Genomic DNA, 17,962 nt, shown 5'->3' with positions numbered 1-17,962 from the left:
TCCTAAGTCAGACGCTTAACTGACTGAGCCACCCACTTTATTTTGTCAGTTTATAAATGTATCGGATTTTTAGTCTGTTGATTTAAAAGCCCCATATTTGAGGAAAAAGAAATGCAGGTTGTGCTCGGTCCTTATCATATTAATTGTAGTTAACTGAAAAGTTCACAGTTCTTGCTCAGAAAGCCAGTGGTGTCATGTGTATTCAAGTTAATGTTGGCTTAATAAGCAGGGAGAATCTCAGCTATCATTGTAATTGTTTTCATTCACTGTATTAAAAATTGTTTAAAAAAAACTACTTCTTTATTTTTTTTTTCCTTGCACTTAAAAGGATTCAAACTTCTAATAAGTTAAACACCTGGGGAAACTTCATTAAGCACTATTCCCTGAAATTATTGCTTCACCACGCAAAATGGGGGCTTTATAACCTGAAGAAGTTAATGTAACGTGCACTACTGCTCAGGGACTCACAGTGGCAGTGGGAGATGCTGCCATGCTATTAACTTAATTAATGTTTCCATCAAATGAATGGAGGGCAGGAAAAAAAAAAGCATGCCTAAAAATCAGGGTTTAACAAGGATTTAGAGAAACAGTGAATTCCTGATTTCAGTATTCAGCTGAGGAAGACTTTAAATTTATTTCTGCTTGCAAACTGTCTTTAATTCTCACAGCTACATGTCAAGACATAAACGGACTCTGGATGAAGTCCTGAGAAACGGAAACGATATAGGTAGTAAGCTACCTATATAGGAAGGTATAGGAAACGATATAGGTAGTAAGCTATAAAAAGGATTATGAAGCTTCAGAATGGGAAGAGTAATACAAAAGGCAGATTATAAGAGTGGACAGTGTTATGAACGGTTACACAAGGAATGTCCTACTTGAATTTGCTCACCAAATTTCAAAATCCTTCAGATTTCTACACCAAAGCCAATCCCAACTTAAAATCTGAAACAATTTAGGTCAAATAAAGTATTATCTTAAGCTGTGAAGAGAAAACATCAATCTTATACGAACTGGTGTAAAGCTAAATTTACAACAGTTTGAAGGAGGATTAACGGGACACTTTTAGTTGATACGTGACACACAGGGTAGTCGTGAATTCTCACACAACATCTTTCAGGTGGATGTAAAAAATATACAGGTTTGGACGAAATAACGGAACTCTTTTGCTTCGTATTAAAATTTGCTACCGACCAGTTTTCAAATGAAAGTTTTAGCCTGCTGTTCAGAATTTCAAATATGCCTCATGCCTTGAAAGTAGTAGTGATTCCAGGGTTTCAAGAACTTTTAAAAATTATGCTCCTATTAGAGGGAAATAAAGGGGGCTCACCACATAGTAATTAGATACTTAGCAGTCTTAACTTGTTTAAGCTGCCTTCCTATTTTCCCCATTGACACAGGAACTGCAAAGCTTTACTCAGATTTCTCTACAGGCAAGCCCTGGCTAACCTTCCTGTGCTCCCCTTGGTACAAAGACGTACAATCTGAACATCTTTATAGGTTTCTCGAACCAATCAATGACAAGTGGGGTCATTTCTTCTACTGTTCATGAATTCATCATCTTTCCAAAGTGACAACTGGAAAATCCTATAATTTCTCAGAAGATCATGAAATACCTTGATTAGTATAAACTTAGTTTCCATTTTTATGTATATATTTCAAGAAATACCAACTGCTTTTGACTCTAATATAAATATCCCAAGTTTCTGAAGGTTTTGCTCAACCTGCTGTGTCATTAGAAACACCAGTCAGCTTCCTTGAGAAAAATGGATCTTGAAGAATTTAAGCTTTGATATTTCTGACCGTTTTTAGACAGCAAAGATACTGAGGTTAAACCTTACTACACAAGAGTAAATAATCATTTCAAAGAAACACTGGCTGAGCTACTGACGCTTGCTGCAAAGAACTGTTTTAGTTTGTTGAGCACAACATGGAAAGGGCAGATGTTAGGAATGGGGAGAAATGCCAGATCTCACCTGACGTTACAGCAACTTACTGCAAATATGGTGAATTTCACAGAGGACAAGCAAAATAATGACAGTGAGACAGAGACTAACTGCTCGGTGAGACCTCGAATGCCTGCTGATACAGTTCATTACTAAGTATGTGTATGGTCTCATCTGCGCTCTGTCAAATTAAAAAGTTGTTAATTTCACAAACTAGGCTAAGCTCTTAGTTTAAAAATACATAGCCTAAGCTACTTAAGGTATACTTGTGTAATAATTAACCAACATCTGAAAGACTTCATTTTAAAAGTTTATAACTCATTCAGATATTAGGCCTGAATAATGGGGCCGAGAAGTAAAACTAGTTTCTTACCCTTTCTCCTAAAATTTCTGCCAGCTCGCTAAGGAATTCGAACAACAGGATTCCATTCCGTAGCCCGTCTCTCCTTTTTATTTCCTTTTCCCATTCTCTGTCTCACCTGGGAACTCTATCTCACCTGTGAACATTGACCTTGAAACTCAGGCTATCAGCTAATTCTAAATGCAGCTGTGTCAAGGCAACTGAACATGGCAGGTGTAAAAAAAAAAAAAACAAAGAACAAAAAACAAAATGAAACACTGGCACTGTACTGTCCAGGGCAAAGACAGTACCACTTTCGAGAATCGGCAGCATTCCACAGAGGAGGAAGGCTGGGGCTTCTGGCCTATAAAAACACAAAAGCAGGAGAAGCACATAAAGAAATGCCTACATGTGTTGTTGTTAAGTAGCCACAGCCCTGAGAGCTCAAAAAAGGAGCAAATTATTGGTAAAGCTAAAGCAAGAAAATGTTCTTAATGCATAGCATTTGTCACATAACCATAAACCATAGTATATTTGGTTAGAAGGACATATAAAGTTCATTTATATCCAGTGCTTAATGGAAGTTTTTTTTTTTACATTCATATTATTTCGTAATGCTTTAATATTGAGGCAACGACCTAGTGTCAACTGACCTTGAACAATAGTCCATTAAATGTCACCAGATCCTGCCTGAACCAGTGGTTAGCATCAAATACTACCCTAAGGTATCCAACTCAAATAGAGATGATTTAAATTTTATGACTTGACAAATACAGCAGTGATTTATTTTCTGGCACCATGGGCACAGGGAGAACAAGCTTCTGTTTTGTTTGTTTCATTTTCAAGTTCAGCGAGTCAGATCCCATACTGGAAAAATTTCATAAAGTATAGTAAATCCTTCCAATGCCTACTCTATGTCTTGGTCACATGCTGAACATCTTTAAGAAAGTGCACTAATTCTTTTAATAGCTAACTACTGTTTAATATTCTGTAGACACTTTTATCAATTCAAAATAATTATAATCCTATACATATCAAAATGACATTTTTCTATTAGTTTGGCTTTCTATTAGTTTGGATTTTAGAATCCATGTTTTCAATTGATAACGTGAAAAATTGGATTATGTTGTTGCTTGGTTTAAGGTGATTAGTAAAACAACGTTTTAATAACACTGTATCTTCCATTACATAATAATGGCTAATGTTTACTTTGGACTTAGTGTATACACATGCTGGGCTAAGCCTTTGGTATACATCATCTCATTTAATCTTTTTTTTTTAAACTAATTTTTTTTAAATTTTTTTAATGTTTATTTATTTCTGACAGAGAGAGAGAGAGACAGGGCATGAATGGGGGAGGGGCAGAGAGAGAGGTAGACACAATCTGAAACAGGCTCCAGGCTCCGAGCTGTCAGCACAGAGCCCAACACGGGGATCGAACTCACAGACCGTGAGATCATGACCTGAGCCGAAGTCAGATGCTCAACCGACTGAGCCACCCAAGTGCCCCTCATTTAATCTTTATAACAATCTGATAAATTAGGCATTATTATTCTATTTTAAACATGGGAAAACTGAGGCAAAAAGATAGTAAGTGTCCTGCCCAAAGACCAATGGCTAATTAATGTTAGATATACCAGATTTGAACTCTGGTCTAATGAGCTTCAGAAGCCGAGCCCCCGGACAGTAGGGTAGACGGTCTCTCACTGGGATCTCCTACTGTAATTCAATACAGATAACATGCAGGAAATGATTTGGTCCAATAAGCCATGAGAATTACTCAGGCTAGCTTCCTACCAATGATGAAAGACCACTTATAGTAAGGAAAACCTAAATTAAATCTCAGGATGAGTTCTGTAAGTCAAATCTATAGACGCTTATTGAGAACATGCAAAAGAGAGGAGAGGCAAAGAAAGAAACACACTTCAAGAAAAAGAAAATACTCAGGATTAGTTCAAAAGAAATGAATACACCAACTTTATATTATGGTGCTTCTACATTTTATCATAAAACCTGGCTACTATAAAATTATGCAACCTTCCCACATTCGACACTCTTTCTTATATTACTACACATAAAAAGATAATATGCCAAGCTTCAAGGAGACCAATTTAGCAAAAATGTGCAGATAAACAAAGCAAAAACAATCATTTTCTGTTAGATGAAAGTGTAAGGGTCACTAAAACTGTGTAAATCTCAGTATATACATCAAAATAATGGTACAACCATTGATGTGTCATCAAAACGAATAAAACTGTCATAGGCTAAATAAATCAAGTAATACTGAGTGTTTCCTACTAATTTTGTTTTTTACTTCTACTGTGGTGGTAGTCTTTCTTCAGGCTTTTGATCCTCCAACATGACCTAGATGATCTGCTCTGGAGATTAAATAATGGACCGTACAAAACCCAAACTTAAGAACTGGAGACAGGCTTAGGCAGAAACCTTGGCTTTCTGCTGGTCAGAGGAGAAACTGCTGTTGAGTGAGCACCCATTCTGTGCCCTGTGGTGGGCTGCACAGTTCACATCAATTATCAGATATAAACATCACGGCAGCCCTACTGAGACCATGTCATCATCCTCCTTTCAAAACTGAGGAAACTGAAGCCCAGAGAGGTTAATTAACTCACCAAAGTCCCAGCCGGCAAGCGGCAGAGCAGAGATTCAGACCCAGATGTCTGATTCAGTAGACAATGAGTTTCTCCTAAATTAATATGTAAAAATTATACATTTTTGTGAGCTTAACTCCTTTTTCTCCAGAAGACACCAGGACTCTCAAAATGTAGGTTTCCAGAACCTGTGGGGCAGGGGTGCAGACTAAGCCAAGACAAGGCACACCCTCACGGAGCAAGGCAGCCATCACTTCAGGAGAAGCAGAGGGGTCTTTGGGGAAACCAGAGGCCCTGTGACCTCTGGCCACCCCAGTTGTTTTCAGTTTGTTTTCTAACACAAGGGGAGGTGAAGTGACCTTTAGGCAGCCATTGGAAGCCAGGCTCTCTTTAGGCAGCCATTGGAAGCCAGGCTCCAGCCATGCTGGATTACTTGTTAGGGGATGACACCTGCCCTCCAAATTGTGGAAAAGCTCTGAGTGACACAGTGACTCTCATCTCAACCCAGTGAGGAACAAGTCTGTCACTTCTTATTTTGCCCTGTCATTTAATATGAAGACATTAAGAAATAACTTTAGGATTCAAAGAGACAGAACTGATTCTTAAAGAATAAGACTTCTGGAAGAAACATTTATAGGAACTTGATTAGATGAAGAAAAATATGTTCTGTGAAAAAAAAAACAAATAAATAAGGGTTCTGTGCACATCAGAAGGCCTGCATGGATAAGATCATTTGAAGAGCACATTAGAATAAAATGAATAAAGACAACTAAACCTGAAAGTATTGAGTGAACAGATACAATCTAAATAAACAGAACTCTTCCAGATAAAGACAGAAGTAGAAACTCACAGGCAAAGAGGCACATACATCTACCTTCATCAAACTGGAGAGTGGAAAAATGGAGCTGTACCTGAAGACCAATGGTTGAGCACAAGTGCTGGGACTCAGGAGGAAGAAATGCAGTGATCTCAAAATTGAACTACAAAAATCTAAAACACTAAAAAAAGGGATCATTCTCAGGAAGATGGTCTGACTAGCAGGCATCTCCAAAGACTATGCTTCTCAAGTCATACTATGCAACATTCGTACTGGGAACCAAGGAGAGAAATGACTAATTTATATCAGTGACTTAAGTGCAGCCTGAACTAATAACACTGAAAACCCCAACTGCAATCTGGAAAGCCCAAAAGAATGCACTGAAGTCATCGGGAAGGATAACAGAGAAATCCATTTGATGTATTTTACCAGAATATTCAAAAGACAATACTATCTCTCAAAAGACAATACCAAATGGCAAAGCTCTTTGTAATAAATATCACCACTTCTCCTTTATCAGGAGATACAAACATTTTATCCGAAAAAGCAATTCTCCAGTCATGGGCACACAATGAAAGGTCCATTCCTAATGGTGGCACAAGATTTCAGGAACACAACTACTACTGCAAAAATTGGATGGGAGGGAACTCGTGGGTGTTCCCAGATCCTCCAAAACTGAGTAAGGTGGCCTTTGGGGAAGCTAAAACTTTAGGATCCACATAATCAAATCTGACTTTATAGACATTAATTCTGAAGATGAAGACGTGAGATCTTTCCCAGTGTTTCTCCAAGAAATGTGTGTGACAAACTAAAAGTGGACTTGGAAAGTCCACATTCTTGTACCTTAAAAATTACCTTTAAATTATACTATTTTTCCTTCAAATCTGATACCATTATGGGTTATTTCTAGCTATAATATCTGTGCCCTCCAGAGTGCTATGCTATCAATCAGCCAACGTCAACTTTTCTCTTTCACTGACCTTGCAACAATATTCATTTAAGGCATAATCACTCTTCGCGGACAAATCATTGTCTATTAAACAGTAATTTATATGATGTGTTCCTGAACATTTTTTTACACCATTGGTTTTATGAAACCCAAGTGTTCCATGGTTGAAACCACTAAAATAACACCACCCTGTTCACAATAGATCATTAAGTATACTTTAAGGAGTATAAATAAAACACTTTCTAATCTTATATTTATTATATAACACAATTCAAATTGAATGAAAATGTTTTTTAGTATCAGAGTTTTAGGTCTTAGATATTTTGTGAGTATTGTGGGAGATTGCAAAGCATTTTTAATTAATGCATTTGGGATTAAAAACTTTTTTTTAATGAAAAATAAAATTAGTTGGCATACCATTTCACTTCAGAAACAAAAAGATATAAGGTGATAATGAAAATTAATGGAAATTATAGGTAACTGTTTCATTTTAAGGGGATGAATGGAAAATGAAAGATCACAAAAGCCTCTCGAAGGCTAGGCATTTACTTTGACTATGGTGTGGTTTATGGCTTCCTTTTAACCATGTTCCTCAAGATCTTAAGTATTTATGATGAAAATAGTAATGGTTTCTTCATACTTTTCCATAAAATAGAGAATAATGAATCTTTCTATTTAACTTCGGTGAAAGCCAAAATAAGAAGAGAGATTTAACTCTGAAAAGTAAAAGCACCAAAATATAGCTAAATTAAATAGATCAGATAATTTCAAAAGCATAAGCATCCTACATTCATGAACTTAAGGGTTCAAATGTAAAAGCCTTAGTTAAAATGAAAAGTCTTAATAAGTAAAAGTTAGCTACCACACCGAAGTACAGAACCCAGAGAATTTCTGGGAACTGATGGGATTCACATCTACACCAGGGTAAATCTAATGATTTAATTTCACCTAGCTTTCTACAGTAGAGTCACCTCTGAGACCCCATGGGCAAACAGCAGTCTCTCCAGGATTACAGAACTGGGTACAATATCTGAAAAGGAATGCTTTAACTAAGCTTATAGTTCTACACTAACTTTATAATAACTTTATTTTTAAGTTTATCTATTCTGAGAGAGAGAAATTGCAAGCTGAGGAGGGGCAGAGAGTGAGGAGAGGGCAAGAATCCCAAGCACGCTCTGCACTGACAGCATGGAGCCCAACGTGGGGCTCAAACTTATGAACCGTGAGATCTTGACCTGAGCGGAAGTTGGACGCTTAACTGACTGAGCCACCCAGTTGCCCCTAACTTCATAATAACTTTGATCATAATAATGTGGATCAAAAGGTTTTTTTTTTTTATAAGGTGGGGAAGGATAAAACTATGCAACTAAGGCATACACTGCTAATTCTTAACAATAACCACAAAAAAAGAAAGAAAATGTTGATCACAATCATTTGAAGATACAAGAAAATTACAAATTCAGAATTATCTAAAAGAGCCAGAAATTGCACTCATATTTTCTTCTCTAAAGAGAGATACTTGTACTATGTATTATAGAAATCAAAAATTTTATCAGCAAGGGGGAAATTTGTCTTGGTGTGTGGTAGCTGGATTCAAGATAGTTCCATGTTACTAATACAAATAGAGTAGGTTAAGCACATAAAATAGGTAAGTATAAATAACCCATATGTTTTCATAAACATTTAAAGAAAGGTTCAGTGACAAGTTGAAAATTAATAAGATATTTTTACAGGAATATTGAAATTCCTAACTTCAATTGACATGGGACTGGCTAGTAGGAAACACTGCCCTGGAATTAATTCTACACGGTGTCTGGCCAACATACTAGCCTGTGTAGACATAATTACCACAAATTGCTATGTTTTCTGTGTAACATCCATTTCATGTAATCATATTAATTTCAAAACATGAGCAACGTCTATTCTAACAAGAGGACCACAATTCTAATTTAGGAATATGAAATTTATACTGGTTTGCTTTGTTCTCTCGGATAACAATCATATGGCTGGGGAAAAGATATTCCCACTAAACCAATAAATATAATCAACAAAGGAAACGCATCAGTGAAGGACCCAAAAATGTCAGCCTTCAGTGCACACTTATAGCCTAGTAATATCTTCAGAACTATATGCCAAGACCACTGATGTCTTTCTGAGGTTTAACTTGGCATCCATCCGACGACCCAGAGATTCTGGAGTTTCCTGCCAGATAAAGGACAAATATACCAACTGGGTCTGGTGCGTTACTTGCTGCTGTTTTAAAAAAACAATGCCAGATTGCAACACTCTTTGTCGACAAAGATGTCTGACATTTCTGGCTTAAGACCTTTTGAGTCTAATAAATAGCTCCATTTCTTATGACAGAGGTTTCTTTCATTGATGGATTTATTAAATAAATAAGTAGTTCATCAGTTTACAGAATGTGTTATTTCACACAATTTACTATGAAAGAACTAGCAGGTGGTACTATTAAGAGCCATCAGTAGTAGGAATTGTTTCATAGATGACCAACTCAATCTATGTTTGGAACACTGCCATCCTTTATAAGGTTTTTCCATATAACACATTCGAAGTTTTAGTGCACATCTACTCAGGGTGTTTATGAAATCCTTGTGCAACTTTAAACTTGACCTATCCCACTGAACTATATTTTATGGGACTCTGTTAAAACTGCTGTGTATTCATCCAGACCACATTCTTTAAAGGAACTTCAAGCCAGGATCATGAATGCAATTTATGAAATCACTCGGCAGCAGCTGGAGAATGTTTTCAATGAGGTGGAAAATCAGACTGAATGTTGGATCACCAAAAAATGGTGGTTATGTTGAAGTCTATAAATTTAAACTGCAATGTTAAAGTCTTACTCACACTGATTTAAGTCATTTTTAATTTTTTTCTGTCACAAATACAACAAAGATTAAGGTTTAAAGTTAACATGGAAATTTTTAAAACACCCAAAATGGCCATGATGTTATATATTTCTGTTAGAAATTTTATTATTTTTCCCATGTTAGAAGACTAATAGCAACCCATTAGAAAATGTTTTACAGTATCCTAAAAAGGCTAACATATATTTTATAGATCACTGATTCTCCAATTGACTTAAACCACATTAAAAAAATTCTACTATTTATAAAGATGCATATTTGTAAGTAAAACATCTCCTAATGGGTTGTTAAAAGAGAAAAATCAGTAGGAGAGAGTTTCATTCACATGTAAAAAGAGAACATGGCTAAATGCGATGTAGTACCCTGGATTTAATCCCAGAACAACAACAACAACAAAACATATATGGAGAAACTGGTAAAATCCAGACAAACTCTGTGGTTTAGTTAATACTATTGTACTAATGTTTATTTCTTTGTTCTAACAAATCTACTTTGGCTGTGTAAGATGTGGATGAAAAATATATTTCCAAAATGCTCCATAGTATCTTTGCAACTTTTCTATAAACCTAAAATTATTCCAAAATAAATTTTTAGCTTTTTTTCTTAAAGTTTATTTATTTTGAGAAAGAGAGAGAGAGAGCAAGAGAGTGAACACATGCACATGAGTACGGGAGGGGCAGAGAGAGAGAATCCCAAGCAGGCTCTGAGCTGTCAGCATAGAGCCAGATGCAGGGCTCAATTGCATGAACCATGAGATCATGACCTGAGCCAAGATCAAGAGTCACAGGCTTAACTGACTGAGCCACCCAGGTACCCCCAAATTTTATTATTTTTTAAAATGTGATGAGAATATTGGTACCTTCCGTAATTACTTTTTTCTCTACCTTACCTATAATCACTTGACTGGGACAAATTTTATTTTCCAAAGTCGGCCAAAACATCTCCCATCACATGTGTTCCTTAGCAAGATTTTCCCGTCAAGAGATGGTATTTATTTCTCTATGCCTTGAATCTGGGAACACCCTGAGGCTCTTTGACCAAAACAACATGGTGGAAATGATGCTGTATCAGTTCTGGGGGTAGCTCTTAGCCGGCCTGCTAGCTTCTACTTACTATGTGTCTGGATTAGTGATTCTTAGAACCCAGCCACCATTTTATGAGAAACCCAAGTGATATGGAGAAGCTATGTACAGGTAATCTTTTTCTCAGCCTTAGCTTGACCTAGCATCTACCGATAGTCATATGAGTAAGACACTCTGGATATCAAGCCCAGTCCAGCTTTCTAATGATGGCAACCCCAGCCAACACCTGATTACAACCACATGAAAGAGCTCAACTAAGAGCAGCCCAGCTACATTCAGTCAACCCACAGAACTATGATAATAACAAATTGTCATTTTTGTGCCACTAAGTCTTGGTAGCTTGTTAAACAGCAAAAGATAACTGGGACACTGGCAGTTAACAAAAAGGAAGTTTATGCCCAGATGTATTCATGGAGGTGTCAGAAACAGAAGGTCTGACACAGAAGATCTGAAAAAAAAAATTTGTTTCTCTTTTCTCTTTTCTGCTTACTTATTTCTCCTCACAGAATTTATTGATTATAGCAGTTGAGGACGATAAGCAAATTTCAGAAAAAAAAAAAACACTCAACTGGAACTTCACAGGAGAATCAACTTTTTTATATTTACCAAAAGTAAAACTTATCAGTTCACTAATGTCAATGAATATTTTCTTAAAAGGGACAAGAAATACTCACTGCATTTGCTTACTAAATAACAAGAATACTGTCATGAATCTCAATGGCTGGAGCAAGAATTCCAAGCAGAAGCTATAAGAATGTTTATCTAAAAAAAAATCTATATATATCTCTATATATAGATATATAATTATATATAAGTTAATATATATATATATATATATATATATATATATATATATATATATATATATAAAACCCAAAGAATAATAGCTAACATTTATATCAGATATACCTCACAGTCCCATGAGGTGGGTCCTCTTACTTTCTCCATTTATAGATCAGGAAAATGAAGCTTAGCAATGTTAAGCAACTTGCCAAGGTCACCAGGTCAGTTAGGGTAGGAGCTAAGCTTCAAATCCAATTTTCGTCCACCGTGTGAGCCCTTTCACTACATTTCAGGTTATATTTTTATACCTAAGGCATCTTTTATCCATTTTAATAGACCATTAAAAAAATCATTCCAGGGGCGCCTGGGTGGCGCAGTCGGTTAAGCGTCCGACTTCAGCCAGGTCACGATCTCGCGGTCCGTGAGTTCGAGCCCCGCGTCGGGCTCTGGGCTGATGGCTCAGAGCCTGGAGCCTGTTTCCGATTCTGTGTCTCCCTCTCTCTCTGCCCCTCCCCCGTTCATGCTCTGTCTCTCTCTGTCCCAAAAATAAATAAAAATGTTGAAAAAAAAAATTAAAAAAAAAAAAATCATTCCAAACAACTAATCAAATAGCTTATTTCAAACTTGGTCTAAAATTACTTTCCAAAAAAGAGACTTAAATTATTTCAAAATTTTTTTTCTAAAATATCTTTTTTTACTGGGCCAGTGCTATAGAAAAAAATGTTTGTGCCCTGTCCCCAAACCCCATCAAATTCATATGTTAAAATCCTAACCCCCAAGGGGATGGTTTTGGAGGTGGGGCTTTTGGGTCCCACCTTTGGGAGGTGGGGTGATTGGGTCATGACAGTGGAGCTTCATGAATGGGTTTAGTGCCTTTATGAAAGCGACCCCAGACAGATCCCTTACCCCTTCCACCATGTGAGGACATGGCTAAAAGTCAGCCATCTTTGAACCAGTAAGTGGTCCATCACCAGACACCAAATCTACCAGTGCCTTGATCATGGACTTCCTTGTCTCCAAAACTGTAAGAAATAAATTTGTGTTGTTTATAAGCCACCTAGTTGATGGAAATTTTCTTACAGCACCCAAGGAGAGTAAGACAGGTAGCTTATAAATAGACAATTTAGCAAAAAGTCTTGGGTTATTTAATTACTATGAGCAAATCAAATACCTGGGAGTCTTGAACATTATACTCTAAAATGAAAAGTGACCCAATCCTCTTGATCTTTACCTCTAAAAATCTCTCTGGAAGGTATTTTTCCCCTTTATTGAACTTTCCTACTAGTTCAGGGCTTCATCATTTCTTGCCTAGACCATTACAAATGGCTCCCAAAGGTCTGCTGTGTCTCAAACCTGTTTCCTCTACAGACCATGGCCTATACGGCTACCATAGTTCTGTTTTTTAAACAAATATTTGATTATTTTACTCCTTCCATTCAGAAGAAAAAAAACTTTCAAAGTTTGATTTGAAAATCAAAGTTCACCAGTTTGAAATGCAAAGCCCCCACTCCCACTGCTGCCCTCTCCAGTCTCAGCCATCTTTCAGGTATCACTTCTCATTGTATTTCATCAGGTATTATTTGCTTTGAAAATCATCATTTTTCAATATCCTGCTTATGATTTTATAAACTCAAGTTTGAGTTCTACCAAGTTTTGTTTTTATGGAAAATGCATTCTTATCATCATATACCCACTTCTTAAGCCTAACCATTCGGATCATCTGGCTCAATCAGGGGTGGAGGAGAAAGTGATACCCAGTACACCTCTGAAGGAGTTAAACATGAGGATGTGGGTATATTTTTTTTTCCTCTAAAAAAAGAATGAACTAGGCAACTATGGATGCAATTAAAAGTAGGGAGGTCTAACACTAGAAAAAGGAAGCGACATTGGATGAGACACCATCATCTGCTTAAAGTGAGGGCTAGCAGAAAGCTCAAGTGAACATATCATCAACCTTTGTGGGCAGGTTAGCACAGTGGTTCTCAACCTGGCTGCACATTAGAATCATCTGGGGATGTGGAACCCTTGAATATGCTCCAGGCCTATTACATCAGAACCTCCAGGGGTGGAATCAAGTCTCCAGGGGTGGAATCAAGCACACTCAGGTGATTCTAATATGCAGTCAAGGCTGACATTCACTCTGTTCAAAGACACAGCTGATGAACAAGGACCAAAGAAGAGTGCTGATAGTGCAGATAACTAGAAAGCAACCATATATTCTAGTGTCCACAAGCACAGTTATGATTTTCTCTGGGAATGTTTAGTAGCCTGGGAACAGAGGCAGATAAAAGGAAAGGCTGGGTTTATCCAAAGGGGATCCAGAATGGATCCAAAGGGATCAAAATGACTGAGGGGTCCCATCTCACAGCACTGCAGTGACTGACCACAGGCTCCAGACTGGATAAGGAGTCAAGAAGCGGTGAGAGATTGAGCAAATGACAACTGTCAACTAGATAAGCCAACGGTGGCATGCAAGAGGGACATCTTGACTTCAGAGAAGAGGATTTCTGGGTTTAAGGTTTAAGATTTAAGATTTCAGGTGAGGCCCCAATCTAAGTGATTAGATAATGTAAAGCAAGGCCACAGCAGAGAACTGGTAGAGTAGAAAAGGTAAAATCATTGGCTGGGAAAGTCTTTGGAGAACAAGGGATTGAGGTTACGGTGTTAGCTGGGGCACCATCATGGATGTTAGAGATACCCAGGCTGATTACAGGACCTGGGAAAGGGAGACAGCCAAGTCCAAGGACCTGGGAAGTCTGGAGCATAACCTAGAGCGAGAAGATGGTGTCCTTATGAATGATGTAGAAGAGAAATGGACTGAGGTGGCAGGGTGGAAGCAGAACGACAACTGATCTCAGAAGCCAAGTCCTAAGAGTGTGAGAACGAGCAGCATCCATCTGAAAGGGCTGAATCCTCTCAACCAAAGGAAGACCATGGAGGAGCATCTTTTCAAACCATATTTGTTCATGTCACCCTCACTCACAGCTTCATGTTCAGCAGCAGTTTCCACTTAAAGATAAACATATTAGCAGAGCCCATGAGCTCTAGTGTGAAGGTCTGCCTGACTCCCTCCTGGCTCTCTGCACATCAGCCTATAGGCCTTTATTCCGATTCACCAAAAGTGCCATTTGCCCTACCACCAAAAAGCCATTATGATTTCTTGTTGCCTCAGTCCGGAACCCTCTCCCTTCCTTCCTCTCTCCATTCAGTTAACTTATACATGCTTCCGCTCTCAGCTCAAATTTTACTTAGGGAAGACTTCCTCAAACTTCCACACATGGTCATCTGCTCTCACAGCACTTATCAATGCTGTAGTTTTACACTTGTTTAGGTGATCATATAATTAAAGTCTGTCTCTCCAACTGGACTGTCAGTTCCAGGAGGGCACAGACTGTAGAATGGCATATGGTAGACCCACCACAAATGCTATTGAATGAATGAATACATGAATGGATATGCAAATGAACAGTGAAAAGGCACTAGATGGATTCTTGATACTATTCTCATAGCAGCAAGAGATAACATTCCTCGAGTACTTCTTCCTATATGTGAGATATGGCTACTCACTGAATCGACACATCAACCTCTATAATAGGTTTTACCATCCCAATTTTATAAATGAGGAAATTGGTGCTCAGATGAAATCACTTGCCTGTCACCGCCCGCCCCCCCCCCCCCCCGAGCCAGGATTCTCCCAGGTAGAGGTACTCTATCTCTATATACAGCTGGCAACAGGGGTACCTACAGTGAAAGCCAAATTACTGCGCAAAACAGCAACTCTAGATGTTTACACATATCTGGACTTGGATCAGTGTGCCTGGCTTCAAGCTGGTACTCTTCACCATGATATTTTACAATAGAATGGAGGTCCCAAGGGTGCAAACTGGGTCAGTGGAGAATACAATTGGGTGGAGAGCTCAAAAAAAAAAAAAATCACTGAGAGGACAGGTAGCTAAATCCTCATGGGCAGTCACAAACGATCAGAGAGAGGAGGAGGAGCAGAATAAGAAGTTGACTCACTGACTCACAGAGATCTTCCCTGAGATGGAAGGGAGTTTTCATTCAAGTGAAGCATCAGGAAGGGTAACCAGTTCCTGCTCATATGGAAGCTCTTCCATATTTTATGGGGCAAAACTCTGAAATCCCCATTTAGTACTAACTCAAATACCTGAGCTTCTTTTAAAGCAAAACCGGGTTCTAATGGCAGGAACCCCAATGGCTTGTGCTCACGCAGAAGTAGAGTGGTTTTCGGTTGGGAACAGTACTAAACTGGCTCCTTGACATTGCAAACACAATTCTAACTTGCCCACGGTGCCAGGTCCAAAGCACATGAACCTTTAGACACAAATAGAGTACGTGAGGAAAGAAATTTCACGGTTTTTCTTTTAATCTAGTTTTGGTCAAAATCCAAATAAGAGACATTCACATGCTGTATTAGTTTCCTAGGGCTGCCATATTAAGTACCACAAACTTGGTGGATTAAAATGATAAAAATTTATTCTCTCACAATTCTGGAGCCTAGAAGTCTGAAAGCAGGGGTCAGCAGGGCCATGTTCTCTCTGAAGTCTCTAGGGGAGGACGCTTCCTTGCTTCTTCCAAGAATTGCCTAGGTTGCTGGCAATCCTTGGTGTTCTTTGGTTTGTAGCTTCCTCACTCCAGTCTGTGCCTCCATCACTACACAGCCTTGTGTGTGTGTGTGCGTGTGTGTATCTCTGGGTCCAAATGTCACTCTTCTTATAAAGACACCAGTCATTAAACATTCACTCTAATGAATATGACCTCATCTGAATCTGATTACAACTGCAAAGACTTTATTTCCAGATAAGGTTACATTCATAGGTACTAGAGGTTAGTGGGTCTTTTTTTTTTTTTTTTGAGTAAATGAATACCTTCATTTATTTGTTTTTTACATTAGTTAATATTCAGTTTTTTTGCTTAGAAGCACAAAATCCTAATTAGCACAGGAAGATCTAAAGAAAGTATCCTAATGTGAGACTATTAGTAAGAATTTACTAATTTATATATTAAAAATAAACATTGGGGCCCATCGGTGGCTCAGTCAGTTAAGTGTCTACTCTTGATTTTGGCTCAGGTCATGATCTCAGGGTCGTGAGATCGAGCCCTGCATCGGGCTCTACACTGACAGCATGGAGCCTGCTTGGGATTCCCTCTCTCCCTTTCTCTGCTGCTCCCCTGTTCTCTCTTTGGATTTTGTGTCTTCCTCTCTCTCTGCCCCTCCCTCGCTTGAGCAGTCTTTCTCTCATGCACAAATAAACTTAAAAAAAATAATAATTAAAAAAATAAACATGTTAACTATTCTAGAATAAAATAAGAAATAAAAAATAAAAATAAACACTTGTATCTCTGAGGAAAATCACTATAATCAATTGGAAATTTAGCCAGCTACTAGGATATAAGGGGGAAAAAAATCCTTAACAATTAAGGCATATAAAAATCTCTACCTCCACACCTTCCACTTAACTCCTGCAAGCCTTTTTGTTCCCTGCTCTACTCCCCGGTTTTACTGAGATATAATCGACCAACAAAATTGTATTAGTTTAAGGTACACAACATAGTGATTTGATACATGTCTGTATCACAAAAGGATTACCACAATAAGTTCAGTTACCATCACAGGAGACTCAAGTCAAACTGCAACACACGCTAACCCCTCATTCCTCCAGGTAGTCCAAATGCTACCTTTCTACAAATTCAGATTACCAGAACATGGCACACCTGCATTCAATTCACTTCATGAGTGAGTTCTTCAGTAAAATGCCCTTTTTAAAAAAGTTTAAATAAAAACATATGAAAAAAATATGCTGGTTTCTTCTACAAAAGCACAATTGAGTACAATAATCATTATGTCTTTTCAAAAGGCCTTTTTATAATTACCATGAGAAAAGTTTACCTGTCCTGATGATAATGAAAAGTTTTCTTTGCAAATTAGGAAGCTAGGTAGTTTATACTATAGTAGCATACTTACGCCTGGTAGTCTACACTATAGTAGTATACTTACACTTAATCGTCTATACTATAATACTATAGTAGTCTTGGTTGTATCAGAATCACTGCGTAGGAGGGTAGGGAGGAAGATGATGAAAATGCGTGTCTAGGACCCACACCTAACCCACAAAATCAGAATTAATGGGGATGAGGCCCAGACATATGCACTCCTTTTTTTTTTTTAATATATATTTTTGAGAGAGAGAGAGAGAGAGAGAGAGAGAGAGAGAGAGAGAGAGTGCAAGCAAGGAAGGGGCAGAGAGAGGGAGACCCAGAATCTGAAGCAAGCTCCAGGCTCTGGTTATCAGCACAGAGCCCGACTTAGGGCTTGAACCCATGAACTGTGAGATCATGACCTGAGCCAAAGTTGGACGCTTAACTGACTGAGCCACCCAGGCGCCCCAGCATATGAACTTCTGACAAGCATCCAAAGTGATTCTGATGTACACAAAGTGTGAGTACTACCAGGTGACGGTTTGACAATTTTTCACCCCCTTTCCAACCCTTTATTCTCAGGGGTGTGTAGTTTGCAAGTTATATTT

At 38.1% G+C, this 17,962-nt stretch overlaps 1 protein-coding gene and 1 pseudogene across 1 annotated transcript in view; one reads left to right on the top strand and one right to left on the bottom strand.

Annotated features, from left to right (window-relative positions):
- The window catches only part of UMAD1 (UBAP1-MVB12-associated (UMA) domain containing 1), a 220,445-nt gene that overhangs the window by 135,773 nt on the left and 66,710 nt on the right, over window positions 1–17,962 (bottom strand). The gene's annotated exons all lie outside the window — the stretch shown is intronic.
- LOC101099451 lies at window positions 5,636–6,438 on the top strand (annotated as a pseudogene).

This window comes from Felis catus, chromosome A2, assembly GCF_018350175.1.
Source record: "Felis catus isolate Fca126 chromosome A2, F.catus_Fca126_mat1.0, whole genome shotgun sequence".
In the NCBI taxonomy this organism is placed as follows: Eukaryota; Metazoa; Chordata; class Mammalia; order Carnivora; family Felidae; genus Felis; species Felis catus.
Note: the sequence above shows the minus strand (reverse complement) of the source record. Positions and strands in the feature narration are given on the sequence as shown.